The sequence below is a fragment of the Melanerpes formicivorus genome, unplaced genomic scaffold (genome assembly GCF_026170545.1).
Source record: "Melanerpes formicivorus ecotype bairdi unplaced genomic scaffold, bMelFor1.0.p_v2 SCAF_2, whole genome shotgun sequence".
Taxonomy (NCBI): domain Eukaryota; kingdom Metazoa; phylum Chordata; class Aves; order Piciformes; family Picidae; genus Melanerpes; species Melanerpes formicivorus.
In genome coordinates this window covers 25,029,668-25,043,068 of record NW_027142354.1, presented here as the reverse complement: position 1 = coordinate 25,043,068, position 13,401 = coordinate 25,029,668, and the positions used below count along the sequence as shown (strand labels likewise).

At 53.6% G+C, this 13,401-nt stretch overlaps 1 long non-coding RNA gene across 1 annotated transcript; it reads right to left on the bottom strand.

The window, feature by feature from the left end:
• LOC137448699 (uncharacterized) lies at nt 1-7,193 on the bottom strand. The gene is made up of 3 exons (XR_010989199.1): nt 6,707-7,193; nt 5,211-5,355; nt 1-3,618 (listed from the first exon to the last, which is right to left on the bottom strand). It is a non-coding gene; the product is annotated as an uncharacterized lncRNA (long non-coding RNA).
• Nucleotides 7,194-13,401: the final 6,208 nt, after the last annotated feature.

The window sequence follows — 13,401 nt, the reverse complement described above, 5'->3', positions numbered from 1 at the left end:
TCGATCATATTGGTCAGCTGTATTGACTCCAATCTCTGTCGTCCCATTACATGTGTCTGTCACTTTAATAAGTGTGGTTTGGGGTCTCACAGGCCTATTTTTCCATCCTGGTGGTCACTTCGGGTCCTGAGGGTCTATTCTGGGGTCTTGAGGAGCAATTCTGGGACATGGGAGCCTACTTTTGGGTCTTGGGGAGCATTCTGAGGCCACAGGAGAGAGATTTTTGGGACCTAGGAGCCACTTTGGGGTCGTGGTGAAGGCACATTATGCCCAGATACTGAATCTTGTCCCAGCATGTGGACAAGTTCCCCCTCCTCCAGGAGGAAGACAAAAGCCAAGGCATTAGCCAGGCCAGCACGCACCCAGCGCATGCAGTGCTCATGCTGACACCAAGTATGGGACCTTGACCGACTGGACAGATGGGCAGAGTGCAACATGATGGCATTCAACAAGTCCAAGTGCTGGGTGCTGCACTTTGGCCACAACAACCCCATGCAGAGCTACAGGCTGGGGTCAGAGTGGCTGAGAGCAGTCAGGCAGAAAGGGACCTGGGGGTACTGATTGACAGGCAGCTGAACATGAGCCAGCACTGTGCCCAGGGGCCAAGAAGGCCAATGGCATCCTGGCCTGCATCAGGAACAGTGTGACCAGGAGGAGCAGGGAAGTCATTGTGGCCCTGGACTCAGCACTGGTTAGGCCACACCTTGAGTCCTGTGTCCAGTCCTGGGCCCCTCAGTTTAAGAAGGACATTGAGAATCTTGAATGTGTCCAGAGAAGGGCAACGAGGCTGGGGAGAGGTTTGGAGCACAGCCCTGTGAGGAGAGGCTGAGTGAGCCGGGGTTGTTTAGCCTGGAGAAGAGGAGGCTCAGGGGAGACCTTCTTGCTGTCTACAAATACCTGAAGGGAGGTTGTAGCCAGAAGGGGATTGGTCTCTTCTCCCAGGCAACCAGCACCAGAACAAGAGGACACAGTTGAAAGCTGCGCCAGGGGAGGTTTAGGCTGGGGTTGAGGAGAAAGTTCTTCAGATAGAGTTGTTGGCCATTGGAATGTGCTGCCCAGGGAGGTGGTGGAGTCACCATCCCTGGAGGTGTTCAAGAGGGGTTGGACATGGTACTTGGTGCCATGGTTTAGTAGGCATGTGACAGGTTGGACTTGATGATCTTTGAGGTCTTTTCCGACCTTGTTGATTCTATGATTCTAAGAAGATGAGAAGCAGGGGTGCAGGCTTTTTCTTCCTGCCCCCCAAGAAATAGTGCCAGGGAGAGGGTCTAGAGCAGATTGCTACCATGGGGCAATGATCTCCACAGCCAGCTCATGGACACCATAGACTAGGAGTTCTCAGTAGGGCTAAGGAGAAGTTGTCCTGCAAGTGGTGACCACACTCCCCAGGGTGACACAGCTGCAGGGCCTTGCAAAGGAAGCTCCCAGTTGTTTCCCTCTGCCAGTACTGCCTGCAGCTGGCCACAATGGCCAGAGAGGCCCCTGAGGTGAGGGCCTCCTGTGCACTTGGATGGGCACCATGAGGGGATCTCAGCCCAAGGAGAGCCCCTCTGGGAGCCCCCCTCTCCCCAGGTGAGATGTGGGGCTGTGCCCCAGGGCTGTCACCTGGGTGTGCAAGGTGCTCTGTGACATCACAGAGCCCTGCTGTGCTGCAGGGGAGACGCAGAGCTGTGGCAAGGGCACTGCTCCAGTACTACCAGCAGCAGCAGCAGTGGCAGCTGCATTGGTAGTGAGCACAACATGGGGAAGGCTCAACAGGCCATGTCACTCACCCTTCTCCTGCTCCTGGTGGCCCTGCCAGGCTGGGAGGTTGAGGCTGTGCCTTGGCAAAGGCAGGGATCAGGTAGGTGGGCAGGTGACTGCTGTTCATCCAAGTCCCCTGGCATTAGCTACCCTGCAGATCTGAAGTGTCTTGAAAGTTCTCCTGGGAGCTTCCCTGTTGTGCTTGTCCACAGCCAGGGCTGCAGGTGATAGAGACCCAGTGTCACAGCTGGCTTCTGGGGCTGACACTCAAAGAGGTGTTGGGGGGCTGATGGCTTTTTTTATTTTTTGGCTGTCAGTTCAAAACCCAAATGTGAGTGAGGTGTCTCTTGTGAGCGGGAGAACATCACCCTGCTGTCTGTGTGCTGTGCCAGTGTGATCCCCTCAGGGTCCTGCTGTTGGCTTCGGACAGTGTATGTCACAGGCTCTGAGGGGAGTTTCTGCTGTTTGGTTGCAGATGCAGGTGTGGGGAGAGAATCTGCAGCTCCTCAGCTGGATCCTGTGCCAGAGCCCACCTGGCATCCCAGGGGTGAGTGGTCCCTCTTGACTGCCCTGGCACAGCGAGCGCTCACCTTCAACATCCTCCTTGTGACAAAGCTAACTTGGGACTTTCCCTTCAGGCCCTCAGAGAGCCAAGCACATGGCTGCAAAAGGAAAATCCTACCAACACACTTCAGAACTCCTAAAGGCAATCCTGAAGGACCTGGAGGGATCAGCCCATGGTGAGCTGCTTGAGCTCTCTGACTCCAGCTGTGTTTTAGAGAACTTGCTGTGCTTTTAGAATACATAGAATAGAATACGTAGAATAAACCAGGTTGGAAGAGACCTTCAAGATCATCACGTCCAACCCACCAACCAATCCAACCCACCTAAACAACTAACCCATGGCACCAAGCACCCCATCGAGTCTCCTCCTGAACACCTCCAATGATGGTGACTCCACCACCTCCCCAGGCAGCCCATTCCAATGGGCAATCATTCTCTCTGTATAGAACTTCTTCCTAACATCCAACCTAAACCTCCCCTGGTGCAGGGGGCACTCTGGGCTCTTCATTGCCACTTGGGAAAGTGCCCAGCACATGGTGCAAGCCCTGGCATCTCAGACCAGCCTGTGCATCTCTTACCCTTCCCATGTGATGGAGCTACCATGATGGGAAGTGCTTCTCCAAAGGGCTCCTTCCTCAGCCTCTTCCTGTCCTCTCTGTGGGCAGTAATTTATCTCCATCTTGCAGCTGGCCAAAAGCACCAAGTGGGATGGGATCAAATCACAGGCAACCTCCTGGTCTCTCAGCAAGTCAGGAGTCTCCTGGTAAACTGGGCAGTGCCTCATGCTTCCATTTTCCTCCTTGAGTGGCACATTGTTTGGATCTAGTGAGTGGGTGACCCCCAAAGGCCTGGGCTTTGTTCCTAAGCCTCACTGTTGTGTTTTGATAAGTGCTGCTCCCTGAAGACAGCCTGTGCCTGCTGAGTGCCTTCTAGTGACACTGACAGACTCTCTCTCTACAGAGACGGTCCGTGAGACCAAGGAGAAAGAGGTGCTGCAGGAAGGAGGCCACAGACCCAAAGTGCCAGTCCCAGCCCGGGAAACAGGGGAAGGTAATTGCTGTCTTTTGGTAATCCAAGTCATCAATCTCCATTCCAGGGTGCCTTGCAGGCTCCCTCCTCCCCCTCTGCACATCATCAGAGAAGGCTCCCAGCAGCGCACAGGGCACACTGACACAGAATTGTTCCTCCAGATGAGGCTGGCAGGAAGAGCACAAACCCTGGGGATGCTTCAGATTTCCAGAAGTATTGCATAGAAGGCGTCATGGCCATCTTGGGCTCCATACTCTTTGGGATGCTGCTGTGCTGCGTGCTCTGTGTGTGGAAGAAGAGAAGAGAGTGAGTTGCTGGGAGGGTGCTGTGCCACACACCTGCATTAGATGGCTGCTATTGGCAGGCACAGATGGGGGATTTGGGAGGGCCCAGCTAGTTCCTGGGCAAACTCTGCTGAGGTTTCTGCTGCAGGGTGTTGGAACTGGTCTCTCAGTACCTGGGCTGTCTTTCCTGAAACCCCTTTTTACTGTGGAATGTTTGAGGTAAAAGTGGCCCTGCCTCAGCAAGAGCAGAGCCACTGACAGTGCCTGCCAAGTCCTGCCCAGCTTTAGGCCCCTGGGTCGGCCAGGCTCGGGTAGCCTTCATAGCACAGGCAGAGCAGGCAGATTGGGATGGTCAGGGCCAGGACGAGCCGTGGGCAGGTGAGCAGAGCCCAGGTGAGGGCTGCAGGCTGCCCTCTTTTCTGCACGGAGCTCTCTGTGCCCCAGCTCCCACGTGCAGCTGGCTGCCCTACCTGAGCTGTGGCAGGGCCTCAGCAGCCTCTTCTCCCTGCAGGCGCCGCTCTGCAGCTGTGTGAGCCCAGGGCACCAGCAGCAGCTGCCCCTCGCACCGGGATGGACAGGGCACGGCTTTGGGACGCATCCAGCCTGGGACACATCCGGAGACTCCTGACTGACCCTGGCTCCTCTTTGTCATTAATAAACACAGAACAGCAGCACAGTTGTCTGAGTCCTAACGGCAGCAAAGCCAGGAATTCCCCAACCCTGGCCCAGGCCTGTGTGACACACAGGGACATGGCTGGCCCACAGTGTCTGCAGTCGGGGAGCTGGGCAGGGGACCTGCTGACGGGCTGGGGGTGCCCAGCTTCCCTCAAGGGACCAGCCTGCTAAATTCTGAGCCACAGAGGAACAGGTCATCACCCCCCACCTACAGCACCGTGGGCTAAGCCCAAGTCCTGTTGGAGGAGATAGTGGAACACTGAAGAAAGGGACTCCTGATCAGGGTGTCCTTGATGGTTGAAACATCCTAGACAAATATGGGATAGGACTTTCCCTATGTGAGCACTCCCCAGGGGTCAGTGCAGTTGCTCCTTTACCATCCACCCTCAGGATGCCAGCAGGGTGACACTGTCCCTGGAGAATCACCTACATCCTCCTGCTTTTGTAATTCCCACCAATTGCTCTGCTGCACTGTGTTTATCAGCTGGAGCCATGGCCTCACACCTCTGCTGTTGATCCAGCACCAGTATTTCAACTGCAAAGGCAGCCTGGAACTGCACTGCAACCTGCTCCTTCAAGCTAGGAGCTAGAAAGGAGAGCAGAAACATTCTGCATCATCAAAGTTCTGCCTTTTCCTAAGGAGTAGACACAGCAAATTGAAAAACCAAGCTTCCAGACTGAGGAAATGATACCTTCTGCTGCTGTCATTTGTGGCCATTTCAGACTTACCAGAGCCAAAAACGACAAGGAAACAGAACTTAGGTTCCTTTCCCTGTCCGCTCTCCCCTTTCCCAGTAGGGAGAAAAAGGAATTAGGCAGGAGAAGAGGAAGAGGTAAAACAAGAATAGGCTTGCATCAAACTCTCCTGGGCTGGGCTTAAGCCAGCACATCCTTTTAGATTGGCAGCCCACTAACCTTGTAAATCTGCAGGCTTCTCTCAGCAACATTACCCTGAGAAGATTTTTCTGGGCACAAGAGCATGAAGCACACAGAGAGCAGGGAATCCTTCACCACAAGAGTTGTTCACATCAGCTTCACTATCAGGAAAGAGACTGACAACCTGCAGAGGGGGAACATCCATACTGGCACATGCTTTGGGAAGAATTGACAGCACAGTCTTACAGTGCTGATGCTCTACACTGCCTAGCTAATTCCTGTTTGTCTCTCTCCCAATACAGAAACCCAGAGGGGAGGGAGGGGAGGGGAGGGGAGGGGAGGGGGACAAGAAGGAGCAGGACAGTTTTGCCCATTTCCTGGTTCTGAAATTTCCTGGCTGAGTTTTGCACTGTTTCCTTTGTGTTGGTGCCCATGGGGAAGCAGAGGAGCAGCCAGGAGAGCCAAGGTATCACTCAGGAACCTGACTGTGGTGAGGGGAGGAACCTGACTGTGGTGAGGGGAGGAACCTGCAGCTGAATTCACAAGGCAACATGGGCTTGCTGTTCTAAAGGTGGCAAGTCAAGCAGTATGTCCTCTCCAGTGCAGCCAACATTCATGGGAGGAGACAGATGGTAGCACCTTCCCCTTGCACCACCACACCAAATTGCCATGGCTCAGGTGAAGGAGGAAGCCTGGGGGAAGACTCAGGGCTCAGATTTCTTACTAGAGATGGAGGACTTCCAAGAGTGTCCAAAAGAGAACCTGTGGAAATTCCCCTCCCTTGCTGTGTGAGAATAGGCTGAGAGAGCTGAAACTCTTCAGCTGGGAGAGGGGAAGGTTGGGGGGACGTTTGTGTGGAAGGCACACTGTCCATGGGAGGGATGAAGATGAGGTAGCCAGGCTCTTCCCCAGAGCGTGCCCTGAGAGGATCAGAATTCACAGGCACAAACTAAAGCCCAGGATATTCCACCTGTAGCTGGGAAATCTTTTTCCCTGTTGGAGGGACAGATGCTCACACAAGTTGCCTGTGAGGCTGGGGAGTCTCTGTCCTTGCAGATACTCAAAACCCAAGGGGATCTCCTGCTGGGCAACCTGTTCTAAGGTGAGCCTGCTTGAGCAGAGGGCTTGGATCAGAAGACCTCCCGACCTCAGCCCCTCTGTCCAATTCTCTGCTTTGGTTTCACTCCCAAAGCCTCTGAGCCCAGCCCTGATGCCTACTGGAAAGGATGTTGGGACAAGGACTAATCCCAAACTGCTCCCTGAAGGTCCCTCACCAAGCAAACTGGCTCATGGCAGACATAGTCAGAGGAAAGCAAAGATCCTTTGATTGTGGCCATCAGCTGGGGGCAGCAGCCAGAGCGCTTCAGCCACCAGGCACAATGAATCAGCACATGCAAGGACAGGGCCAGCAAGCTCAGACCAAGGCACAGGGACAAGGAGAGGCAGAGTGTTGGTTCCCTCTCCCTGGGCTGCAACACTCATTGGAAACTGGCTATGGCCCGGAGGAGAGAGCTGCTGCTGGCAGTGCCACTCACCTGAGCTTCTTCAGCCTCTGGAACTTCCTGATCTTCCTCAGTCCTCATCCAACCCTTTTTCTTGTCCTCTTCTGCTGCTGGAGGTTCCTTTCCTCTGCACAGGTCTCCTCTTTTTCCTACTCTGCTTCGATTTCACTCCTAGAGCCTCTAAGCTCAGCCCTGACACCTGCTGGTAAGGAACCCGAACAAGGAACGACCCCAAAGTGCTCCAGTTTGGTTCCTGGCAGAACAGCCTCCCCCTGGGCCAGAGCCCTGCAGGCAGACTCAGGCCCTTGGGGCTCTCAGGAGCTGCAGCCCAGCAGTCACCACCACTCAGCCCATCACAGGGGCTCAGCACCGGCAGCCAGGGAGTCAGACAGCAGCCATCAGGGGCAGAGGCAAGACCAGACAGGACTTGGCTCCCCTCTCTCTGGGTAGCAGCATGCATGAGAAACTCCCTGCCCCCTCCCTGGGGCAGTCCTGGCTCAGGCGGGTGACAGTCCAGGCTGGGGTAGGGGGCACAGACCCTCCCCACTCCCCTCGCCCCCAAAAGCCTCCCTCAGGGAGCTGGGGGGGGGGGGCAGTCCTGGCACAGCCATGGGGACTTGATGTGCTGCAGGGCCCACCCCTTGCCTGAGCACTGGCCTCTGATTGGCTCTGGGTGCTGTCACTCTGCCCCGGCTGAGGCTGTCTGATTGGCTGCTGGGCACCGGCCACAAAGAAGTGGAGGTTGAAGGAGTTCCCAAAGTCCCTGTGCCTCTCACCGCCTGGCTGCTGAGGCTGCGGCTGGGAGGGAGGGTGGCTGCTGGAATTGTGAGCTGAGCTGCCCTGCTGCTGCAGGAGGAAACATCTGGGTGCTGCTGAGGCCTTTCTCCTTGGTGGTGCTCCCTGTCTCAGAAGGTTGGGTGAAGCAGAAGTCAGACTCTCCGCAGAGAGGGTGGCCAGCAGAAATTCACGGAGGCTCTCCTCCTGCTCTGCTGTGCCTTAGGGAGGCTGCAGCTGGAGTCCTGGTCCTGGCTCCAGCTCTGGGCTCTCCAGATCAAAGGAGACAGTAAACTGCTGGAGAGAGGAGAGGGGAGGCTTTGAAGATGCTGAAGGGCCTGGAGCATCTCTGTGAGGAGCAAAGGCTGAGAGCCCTGGTGATTTAGAGAAAGACACAAGAGACTCATTAAGTTTCTTGTATTATGCTTCTGTTTAGGTGCCTGAAACAGGTAGAATAATTTCAGAAGACCTGTGTACCTTCAGAGAGTTTTGGGCAAACTTTTATACAAAAAGTTATCTGTCTAACATGACGGAGGCATGTTAATACTTGACAGAAAAAGTCCAGATGCTTCCTATCTATACAAAGGTTATCTATCTAAAATAGCAGAAGTACCCATATTATCCAGATGTCCTCTGTCTATCTAAAAATAACAGAAGTATGCATATTATCCAGGTGTCCTTTATCTTATACAAAAGATCATCTTGTCTAAGACTAACAGAAGTGGATTACTGAAAAATCCTGTTATTTCTTATCTATGCAAAGGCTATCTGCCAACTCCTCTCCCCCTCCCTGCATTTCAGCATTTCAGCTAACGAGAGGAAGTTTCTTATTGACTCTGTTATTCTGTTCAAAATAAGAATTTTCTGTTCATCACTGGGGCTGAGGAGCCTAGAAAAGAGCAGCCCCAGAGGGGATCTGATCAATGCTTAGCAAGAGCTAAAGGCTGGGGGGCAAGAGGCTGGCGCCAGACTCTTGTCAGTGGTGACCAGGGACAGGACAAGGGGCATTGGGAACAAACTGGAAGCCAGGAGGTTCCATCAGAAGAAACCTCTTGGCTTTGGGGATGCTGGACCTGTGGAGCAGGCTGTCCAAAAAGGTTGTGGAGTATCCTCTGGAGAGATTCCAGACCTGCCTGGACATTGTGGTCCTGGGCAGCCTGCTGTGGGTGACTGATTTGGCAGGGTCTTCAGACTGATTGATCTTCAGAGGTCCTTTCCAACACCCACCATGCTGGGACTCTGGGATTTAGTGCAAACAAAGACTTTAAAGTGCTAAGGGAGGGTCTAAATTGTTGTCTCTGGGCATATTCCAGGGGCTAGAGATTTCTGCAGCTGCTGGCACCACAGACCTGGGATACCCACATGCCCCATCTGATTCCAGGAGCTGTCCCCAGATCCACTCAACCTGGCCAGGAGGTCCAGTTTGGCCTCTTCCAGGCTCTGCCTATAGGTTCTTAGTGGTGCATCCATGAGTGATTGGAGACTTCTGGCCTTGGCCTCGTTTCCATTGCCTGTTGTCACACCTTTGTGTCTCTGACACTCTTCATCACTCACAAACCCTTACAATCAGTGCTATGAAACCTGCAGTTCCCTATCTGTTCCTCATTTTCTTGCAGGAGCTGAAACCATCAATGCCAGGAGCTCAGAAGTGTTTGACAGCAGCCTACCTCTACAGGCTGACTCCTCATGCTGTGGCCAGAGTCCCACCACCAAAGGCACCAAGCACCTCATCCAGTCTCTTCCTAAACACTTCCAGTGCTGGTAACTCCACCACCTCCCTGGGCAGCACAATCCAATGGCCAATCTCTCTTTCTATGAAGAACTTCTTCCTAACATCCAGCCTAAACCTCCCCTAGCACAGCTTGAGACTGTGTCCTCTTGTTCTGCTGCTGGTTGCCTGGCAGAAGAGACCAACCCCCACCTGGCTACAACCTCCCTTCAGGTAGTTGTAGACAGCAAGAAGGTCTCCCCTGAGCCTCCTCTTCTCCAGGCTAAGCAACCCCATCTCCCTCAGCCTCTCCTCACAGGGCTGTGCTCCAAACCCCTCCCCAGCTTTATTGCCCTTCTCTGGACACCTTCCAGCGACTCAACATCTTCCCTAAACTGAGGGGCCCCAGAACTTCCTATCAGACAAAGGAATTCCTGTAGAGAGTCCTAAACTCCAGGAGTGTTTGGGGACCTGGTTGAAATATGAAGAGCAGTAGCAGTGGGGGTAAATTTTGGGATAGAAATGTTTTTCTATAAAGATGAAAACAGGCAGCTTGAAACGTTAGGGCCAAATAAGGTGTGGAAGGAGGTCATCCCATGGTGGAAGGAAGATTCTCTGAAGTCATTTGGGAATATTACAGGGAAAAAATACAATTGTAGAACTCTAGGTGGGAAGGGACCTTAAAGGACATCTAGTCCAACCTGCCCTGTAGTGAGCATGGGCATCTTGATCATCTCTAGAGAGATTCAGGACCCTGGATGTTGGGATTGTGGGCATCCTGCTGTGGGTGTCCCTGCTGGAGCAGGACTGAATGATCTCCAGAGGTCCCTTCCAGCTCCCACTGCACTCTACTGACCCTGGGTTTTGAAGGTTTCCATGACTTGGGCTTTTCACAGACCAAGCCTTGAATGAGTTTTATGAAGAGCTTGGTTATCTCAGCTAGTTCAGGGCTCTTAGTGAAGACTTCATGCCTCTTGAATGTGGGAATAGGTCTTCTACAGCATGTGAATTAGACATAAGATCCATACTTATGGAGAGAACATCTTCTGGCTTCTGTAACTTCTCTTTGGTGCTTTATTTAGGAAGAGGATCAAAAGGCTTCTTCTGAAGAAGATCAAGAGCAAGAACCTGATCTGCAGTCAGCGAGCAGTGAGAGGAGGCTGAAGGTGTTCATTGTGCATCCTGCCTGTTAGACCTGGGAGGTAGGGGCAGGTAGAGGGTCTAGTTCCTGACAGAGCTTCACTAAAGTTCTCTTGTTGTGTTTGACCTTCAGCTTTTCCTCTCTTCTTTCTGAGAGGGAGACAGAGCCAGGCTGTCACTGCTCTGCAGCAGCAGACTGATCATTGAACCATGGAATGGTTTGAGTTGAAGGGACCTTTCAGAGTCATCCACTCCAACCCCCTGCAGTCAGCAGGGACATCTGCAACTAGAGCAGGGTTCTTAGGGCCCCAGACAACCTGACCTGAATGGTTCCAGAGATGGGGCATGTGCCACTTCTCTGGCAAACCTGGGCCAGGGTCTCACCACCATCATGGCAAAGAGCTCCCTTCTATCTGGTCATAATCTCCCTCTTTAAGCTTCAACCCATCACCCCTGTCCTGTGAAGATCAGATGGTCCTGCTTTGGCCAAACAACAGAAACATCCAGCTTGAAAACAGGTGTTGAAGGCCAGAGGGCCCCAGTGCAGTGCCTGAGGAACTGCAACTTCAATATAGAAATGCTGGGCAGATAGGACTGGCACCCAGGTGTGGTACCCAGCTGTGGTACCCAGATCTGGTACCACTCTCCACCCAAACCATGCTAAATGCCACCTAGATGGCAGAGGCATCTGTGCTAGAGTATAAAACCCAGGAGAGTGCCATCTCTGTGAGGTGCAGGGGCACCAGCAGTGGCAGCTGGGAGGGCAAGGCTGTGGCAGGGACAGGGCTGTGCTCCTCCTCCTCCAGCCCAGGCAGGGACAGCTTGGTAAGCAGTGCTCAGCCCGTGCAGGGCTGGACATTGGTTGTGATTCTGTTCTGGAGCTGCTGCAGAGATTGGCATCCCTGACTGCTGGATGTGACCCAGGATTTATGAGCTTGAGCTCCATCCCTTGCAGTCAGGGCAATTCCCAGGCTCATGTGTGTGACAATGCCAGCGGTGAGCAGTGTGAGCAATCTGGCAGTGTAGGCCTAGAGCCTGACATGGTGGTAGGTCATGCTCAGCATAAGTGCAGAGCCAGCTAGCAGTGTAGCAAAACAGTGCTGTGCCTGCAGCATGTAACTAAAACAAGGCACTGGTAGCTATAAGCACAGAAAGTTATCCTGGGACAACAGAACATGCACCTGCATCAACAAACCTCCTGTGTCGTTAGTAGTTGGACCAATAATCCGTAATAGTGCGATGTGTGGTCACTCATAGGGAACCAATGAAGCCATGCCAACAAGGCACTCTGAGTTTATATAAGTTGTACAAGTTCCCTTGATACACACTTCTGCCTTTCCTTTCTCTTATTCTTCTACGCTTTACTTTACTGTGCTATACTCGCACCATAGGCCTGCGACACTGGAACAATAAAGGAACAATACTCGATCATATTGGTCAGCTGTATTGACTCCAATCTCTGTCGTCCCATTACATGTGTCTGTCACTTTAATAAGTGTGGTTTGGGGTCTCACAGGCCTATTTTTCCATCCTGGTGGTCATTTCGGGTCCTGAGGGTCTATTCTGGGGTCTTGAGGAGCAATTCTGGGACACGGGAGCCTACTTTTGGGTCTTGGGGAGCATTCTGAGGCCACAGGAGAGAGATTTTTGGGACCTAGGAGCCACTTTGGGGTCGTGGTGAAGGCACATTATGCCCAGATACTGAATCTTGTCCCAGCATGTGGACAAGTTCCCCCTCCTCCAGGAGGAAGACAAAAGCCAAGGCATTAGCCAGGCCAGCACGCACCCAGCGCATGCAGTGCTCATGCTGACACCAAGTATGGGACCTTGACCGACTGGACAGATGGGCAGAGTGCAACATGATGGCATTCAACAAGTCCAAGTGCTGGGTGCTGCACTTTGGCCACAACAACCCCATGCAGAGCTACAGGCTGGGGTCAGAGTGGCTGAGAGCAGTCAGGCAGAAAGGGACCTGGGGGTACTGATTGACAGGCAGCTGAACATGAGCCAGCACTGTGCCCAGGGGCCAAGAAGGCCAATGGCATCCTGGCCTGCATCAGGAACAGTGTGACCAGGAGGAGCAGGGAAGTCATTGTGGCCCTGGACTCAGCACTGGTTAGGCCACACCTTGAGTCCTGTGTCCAGTCCTGGGCCCCTCAGTTTAAGAAGGACATTGAGAATCTTGAATGTGTCCAGAGAAGGGCAACGAGGCTGGGGAGAGGTTTGGAGCACAGCCCTCCCTGTGAGGAGAGGCTGAGTGAGCCGGGGTTGTTTAGCCTGGAGAAGAGGAGGCTCAGGGGAGACCTTCTTGCTGTCTACAAATACCTGAAGGGAGGTTGTAGCCAGAAGGGGATTGGTCTCTTCTCCCAGGCAACCAGCACCAGAACAAGAGGACACAGTTGAAAGCTGCGCCAGGGGAGGTTTAGGCTGGGGTTGAGGAGAAAGTTCTTCAGATAGAGTTGTTGGCCATTGGAATGTGCTGCCCAGGGAGGTGGTGGAGTCACCATCCCTGGAGGTGTTCAAGAGGGGTTGGACATGGTACTTGGTGCCATGGTTTAGTAGGCATGTGACAGGTTGGACTTGATGATCTTTGAGGTCTTTTCCGACCTTGTTGATTCTATGATTCTAAGAAGATGAGAAGCAGGGGTGCAGGCTTTTTCTTCCTGCCCCCCAAGAAATAGTGCCAGGGAGAGGGTCTAGAGCAGATTGCTACCATGGGGCAATGATCTCCACAGCCAGCTCATGGACACCATAGACTAGGAGTTCTCAGTAGGGCTAAGGAGAAGTTGTCCTGCAAGTGGTGACCACACTCCCCAGGGTGACACAGCTGCAGGGCCTTGCAAAGGAAGCTCCCAGTTGTTTCCCTCTGCCAGTACTGCCTGCAGCTGGCCACAATGGCCAGAGAGGCCCCTGAGGTGAGGGCCTCCTGTGCACTTGGATGGGCACCATGAGGGGATCTCAGCCCAAGGAGAGCCCCTCTGGGAGCCCCCCTCTCCCCAGGTGAGATGTGGGGCTGTGCCCCAGGGCTGTCACCTGGGTGTGCAAGGTGCTCTGTGACATCACAGAGCCCTGCTGTGCTGCAGGGGAGACACAGAGCTGTGGCAAG